Genomic DNA, 6,897 nt, shown 5'->3' with positions numbered 1-6,897 from the left:
AAAAATGTCTGGCACTTAGAATTACAAATTTTTATGTCAATTCCAGATTAGCTCAATGGCTAATACTAAGCAACCATGAGACCAAATTAAGAATGAATGACCCAATAGCTTTTTGAAGACTGATCTCAACTCTTATTTAGCCTACAGAATCGGAAAGGATATTTACCCAATATCCATCCAATAAGGGGTTGATATCAAGGATATACAAGGCACTGGTTGAACTCCACAAGATGAAAACTGCTGACCCGATCAAAACATAGGGTGATGAAATGAACAGAAACTTCCCCAAAGGAGAAATCCGAATGGCTGAGAGGCACATGAGAAAATGCTTGACATCACTAATCATCAGGGAGATGAAGATCAAAACAACAATGAGATACCATCTCACACCACAGAGACTGGCCCACATCCAAAAAAACAAAAGCAACCGGTGTTGGCGCTGATGTGGGGAGAAAGGGACTCTTCTTCACTGCTGGTGGGAATGCCAACTTGTTCAGTCCTTTTGGAAAACAGTATGGATGATTCTCAAAAACTTAGATATTGAGCCACCATTTGACCCAGCAATACCACTCCTGGGAATATATCCCGGAGAGGCAAAAAAGGTATAGTAGAAATGACATTTGCATTTCTATGTTCATTGCAGCACTGTTTACAATAGCCACAATCTGGAAAAAACCGAAGTGCCCAAAAACAGATGATTGGTTAAAGAAGCTTAGGTATATCTACACAATGGAATACTATGCAGCTGTTAGAAAAGATGTCACTGTCACTGTCACTGTCATCCCGTTGCTCATCGATTTGTTCGAGCAGGTACCGGTAACGTCTCTCATTGTGAGACTTATTGTTACTGTCTTTGGCATATCCAATACGCCACCGGTAGCTTGTCAGGCTCTGTCGTGTGGGCTAGATACTCTCGGTAGCTTTCTGGGCTCTCCGAGAGGGGTGGAGGAATCGAACAGGGGTTGGCTGCACGAAAGGCGAACACCCTACTACTGTGTATGAAGTCATAAAATTTGCATACAAGTGGATCAACATGGAGAGTATCATGTTGAGTGAAATGAGTCAGAAAGAAAGAGACAGACATAGAAAGATTGCACTCATATGTGGAATATAAAGTAGCAGAGAGGTACGAGCTAGCAATGATGCAACTTCTGGCAGAAATTCCTCTGGACTTAGTTATTAAAATACTAAAATACAGAAACACAAAATCTCGCAGCCACTATTGTGGCCACACGACCTCATATCTCTTCATTCTCAGCAATGGAAAACAAATTATCAAATGCTTTCTTTCCAGCAGGTCCGACTTTGGTGGGGGGGAAACTCCAAACAATAATAGTGAGTTTTTTTCTTGAAATATTGAATGTAATCAAAGTAAAGAGAAAGTAAAGCGAAATTTATCAGCTACACAGGCGGGGTGGGGGATCTGGGGGGGTGGGGCATGGGGGGAAGGTTTACTGTGGTTCTTGGTGGTGGAATATGTGCACGGGTGAAGGGATGGGTGTTTGAGCATTGTATAACTGAGACTTTAGCCTGAAATATTTTTAACTTTCCACATGTTGATCCAATAAAAAAATAAATAAATAAAATAAAAATAAAAATGAAAAAAAGTCTTTCCTACAAAAGTTGGCATTTGATATGATCCTAGAAAGGTAGAATGCAAAATATCTATCTATCTGTTATCTATCTCTCAATTATCTATCTATCTATCTATCTATCTATCTATCTATCTATCTATCTATCTATCTATCTATCTATCTAATCTATCTATCTATCCTCTATCTATCTATATCAATAGTCAAACAGAAGATGTTTCAATAGAGACAGTGACTAGTATATTTAGAAGGTTACCATCCACTGAGAGATTAAAATGAAAGAATAGTAAAGATTGACATTAACATAGACATCTGCCTGTAGGTTCTGATTTTCCTGGGATTAGCAAGAACAAGACACAGAGCATGTGAGGAGAGTACATTTATTAAGCTGTTTGCAGAGCTTTGTGTCTTCCTTAACCAGACAAAATTTAATTGAATAAACACAGAGACCTTCTCTTCTTGATTTTGCATCTATGCCTGTAATCTATCATGGAATTTATTCCTTAATAAGCTTCAACCAGCAGTTGTCAAACCCATAAAAAGAAAGAATATTATAGTGTTTGTGTCAAAGTTGAATTAAGGTTGCAGAGAAAGAAACTGAGGACAATTTATAAAATAGTCCAAAAGTTGTTAAGTAGAAAGAACAGTATAATATAGAACATATTTTCCCTAAATCTGTGATATAAAATATAACTACTAACTATACAAGGTCATCTAAGTTTAAATCAAATTTAATATACTACTCTTAAGACACTCTAGTCAAATGAAAGTGCACAATAGTGACACATAGCTATTGTGTGTATATACATAAGCACCAATCTATAGACTATAGATATAGGACAGATATGAAGCCTATTCATCATCTCAGTAAGTTCTATTGTACAGTTATGGTTTAGAATTCTGTACTTGTCTGCCCTCTTGAAAAACAGTCAATGATCTATAACTGATCTTGTTTAAACGTTCTTTTAAAGACATGTTGCTATAATGTGATCACAAGAATAGTGAAAAAATTTTAGAGTTAAATAAAAAATAAAAATATGAATTTTTTCTTTGTGAAATAATAAAGTGAGTATTTCAACTAAGTGATTTTGATCTCATTTGGATAAAGGATGACTTCTTTTTTTTTCTTTGCTTTTTGGGTCACACCCAGTGATGCTCAGGGGTTACTCCTGGCTCTGCACTCAGGAACTACTCCTGGCAGTGCTCAGAGGACCATGTGAGGTGCTGGGAATTGAATGCAAGTCGGCTGTGTGCAAGGCAAATGCCCTATCCACTGTACTATCATGCCAGCTCCAAGTGTAACTTATTCTTATAAAGATTATATTCATTGTATCACTGTCATCCTGTTGTTCCTCTATTTACTCTAGCAGGCACCAGTAACGTCTCTGTTCCTCCCAACCCTGAGATTTTAGCAGCCTCTCCTCATGTCTTTCCCAATGATTGGAGGCTCTTTCAGGGTCAGGGGAATGAGACCTATCATTACTGTTTTTGGCATATCGAATATGCCATGGGTAGCTTGCCAGGTTCTGCCCGTGAGGGCGGGATCATATTATGTGTGCATATCTCATTTCATCTTCCTTTTACAGTACATGAGCTGGTACACTGAGCTGCTAAGATAAATTCATCTTTCATATTGTACCAAAAGATATCAATTAAGATGAAACATCAATTATATTGGTACATATTGAGAGAAACAAAATAAGACGTTGAGTAATATCAGTGACTTGGTAATTTTTGATTTTCCTTTGACTTATTGTTTTTTATAAGCAGTTGAAGAATGGTACAACATTGTGTATGTATATTTTATGCTTATTTGACATTAGTTTGTTTCAGGAGAGATGAAGAATGCTAATCACATGCTCCTCTGTAGTTTGAATACCAATTTAAAGTCACTATAGAGCTATGTCTACACTTTAACATTACCTTTTGGTGAGGAATAAAGAGAATGCTGGAACTTGATAGTGTCTATAAAAGGTATATGTGAAAAGCAAAAAGGGTAAAGAGAACATGAACAAATATGTTAAATAAGTATTATCTCACTTTTATAGTTATAAAAAGAAATCCTATAGGGACTGGGGAGATTGTATAGGAGGTCAAGTGTCTTGCATACTGCCAACCAGGTTCAATCCCTAAGCACTAGCTTTAGTCCTTCGGACACCAGCAGGGGTCACTCTTCCGCACAGACTCAGGAATGGGCCTTAAGCACGGCTGAGTGTAGCCAAACACCCAACCTGTCCCAAACAAACTAGAAACAAAAGTTAGCTCATATAACAAGAAGCCAAATTATATCATAAGTACCAACTTGCCTTTTCGAAGACTACCTGCTTCTGGGTCAAATCTCCAATATGCGTGAGTCACACTCCACCTAATTTGCAAACAAATATCTTCTTTCACTTCTGTTCAGTGCAGAGGAGTTGCAGAGGGAGAAAGAGCATATTTTCCTTGCCAAAAGATATAATTGGGGAAGCAATTTTGAAATAAAAAAACATAAGAAGGTTATAAATGGCACATTTAGTCTGAAAGGACAATCAGAGAAATCTGAACATTTCCTGCTCTCTTGATTAAGATTCTCTCTTACTTATCGCCTTTGGAGACAGATAACCAACTCCTTTATGTCCATGCCTATTTAGAACTTCAGAAGCTCTAATTCCGTTTCTAAGCATATAATGGCATAACCAATCATAACATCAAATCCATTCTTTTATTAAGTAGACATTTCTGTGTTTCCTTTGAGAATTAGGGGAGCTAAAACCAAATCAAACAGCTTGTAATTGATAGAACAGAGAAACAAATTTCTATCCATTTAATGTCTGAGTTTGAACTCTTTGCCTCTACATTATGCCACCGGTTTGCTTAATAGTGATGTTGAAGGGTCTAAGAAATCTGTTTTATTCACTCCCTACTGTTTCATACAATTGAGACCTTAGACAACTTGATCTATTTTATTACAACTGAATCTTCCCATCTATAAAATAATCTTTATATTAGTGGTCATTGAACAAATTCTTGTGTAGTTAGCATTATAACTATTAAGTATAATCTTTTATTATCTCTTTTTAATGTAAAATAATCCAAGTAGGGATGAGTAGAGAACTTATTAAATATTTATTCTTTGGGAAACTGTTTGCTTTTACATGGTTCTAATGGGAATTGACATCACAGCTAGATACTTCTTATTAAGTATGTGGAAAAGGGAATATTCCCCTACCTTGTTAGACATAAGGTCTCATATTTTTTAAGCAATGATTGATAAAATCGAAAACATGGTTGATATAAGATAAATTTGAGTCTTTGTCTGATAGTAAAAATGGGGATATAATTTATCTCTCCTTTATCAAGAATACACATGACAGGAATATGCCCATGAGCTTATCAACTGTTGCATTGCTCCCTAAAGATGGTGTGGATTCAGATCCAGTTATAAAGAACAAAGAATAAGCATGAGAGAGAATTACAGTGATGCTAAATTCAGCTAACAAGGTTCCTACAGTCATGCTTATCTTAGTTTTTCTGCATGTCCATAAAAAATATATGAGATAATGTAATATATGAGATAATGCAATGCATGAGATACCTTATTATAAAAATATCTTACCTTTTATCTTATCATAAGTTCCTTAAAATTAAAAAAATAGTTCAAACTCTGGCATCCAAAGTGATACATAATATTGTGTAATATATGGAATGCAAATCTTCTTAAAACAGTGGTATATTGTATAATCTCTATGTGGCTGGAGTTAGCTGTTATTGTTCTTTTTGCTTTGTGTTTGGACCACACCCAGCAATGCTAAGGGGTTACTCTTGACTCTGCACTCAGAAATTACTCCTGGTGGTGCTCAGGGGACCATTCAGGATGCTGGAGCTTGAACTAGGGTCGACTATACGCAAAGCTATGCCTTACTTTCTGCTCTATTGCTCTGGTTCTAACTGTTACTGTTCTTAAATATAAATAAAGCTAAGTAGTTACTTGATTCTTGCAACAGGAGAAGTATAAAATTCAGACTTGAAACTTTTTGAAGTTGTATTTGTGATAGTAGTTATCAACCGGAAAAGAATTCAAATTAAAGGACATACTGTAATTGATTTCCATTCACTGGGACGCATAGAGAAAATAACATCAAGCTTTGCCAATGAATCTTTCAAGGCTGCTATTGGACATTTCTTGGTGTTAGCAAATCTGTGAAATTTTTACAGGTACAAGGTTCATGTTAGCATTTGCATGAAAATGTAGCAGAACTTAAGGTAGGAAACTGGAAACCCCAGGGCACAGAGAAGAGGGGTGAAGTGTGATCTTGCAGCCTCTTTACCAAAAGTCAACTGAACACCAGTTTTCCAAGGTGGATTGTGTTCATGCTGAGACAGTTTGGGCACAGGCTAGTCTATATTTATTTCACTGATTATAAAGGAATTGGTCTTGTTTTACATAGACCAAGATGCAAGTGTTTAAGCGATAAGATGGAAAATTTAAGTATTAAGTAATACAGGACCTATAAGATTAGTTTTAGGACAAAATATACAACTGTTATAAACTTATCTACAGTAATATGTTCAAGAAAGATTGGATTCTATAATAATGTGTACTATATGAGAGAAGTTCCAAGGCCTCTTGTTAAAGATATGATTGTTAAAGTGTGTGTGTGTGTGTGCGCGCGCGTGTGAGCGCGTGCGTGCACTTTCTTCCTATTATCCTTTACTTTGGAGAACCCTGTGACTCCTAGGGCTATAATTCCCAGAATCAAAATGCATTGGAGTGAAAGAAATATCTGACATAGTGCCAATGGATCTAATGGTAAAGATATCCCTGGAATAAGAAGACTTTCTCCCTTTAGTTTAACTGGAGATTCAGAGATTCTGGAGAGTCAGTGTACTGAGATTGTTTTCCTCTTCACTATGTAGCATATGGAGAGACCAAACTAAACATACAATATCAAACAATGCCAACCCCTGGGTCTAGTCTTACCAAGCTGGTTTCTGAGCAGTAAGGGCAGGGGTGAGGACTCAGAGGTGGCATAGGAACAGTGATGGAGGTTCATGCTCACTTCGCTGATGATGGGATGCAGTAACCTTGGACATCAGCACATTAGACTTTAACCCAGTTGCAACCATGTCATCTCAGTTATAATGAAAGCAAGCGAGTGGGCGTGCTTGGAGCATTTAGTTAAATGGTGATAACTGAAATGAGATTCTACTCAGCAGAGAGGAGTCATTGTGGGAGGGATGCCCCATAGTACCTGGAATTGATCTTGTTATCCATCGGAATATTTTCCCTAGAAAAGTTTCTTCTGTTTTCTTATAGCTATCACTG

The sequence above is a fragment of the Sorex araneus genome, chromosome 1 (genome assembly GCF_027595985.1).
Source record: "Sorex araneus isolate mSorAra2 chromosome 1, mSorAra2.pri, whole genome shotgun sequence".
In the NCBI taxonomy this organism is placed as follows: Eukaryota; Metazoa; Chordata; class Mammalia; order Eulipotyphla; family Soricidae; genus Sorex; species Sorex araneus.
This window is presented reverse-complemented; position numbering follows the sequence as displayed.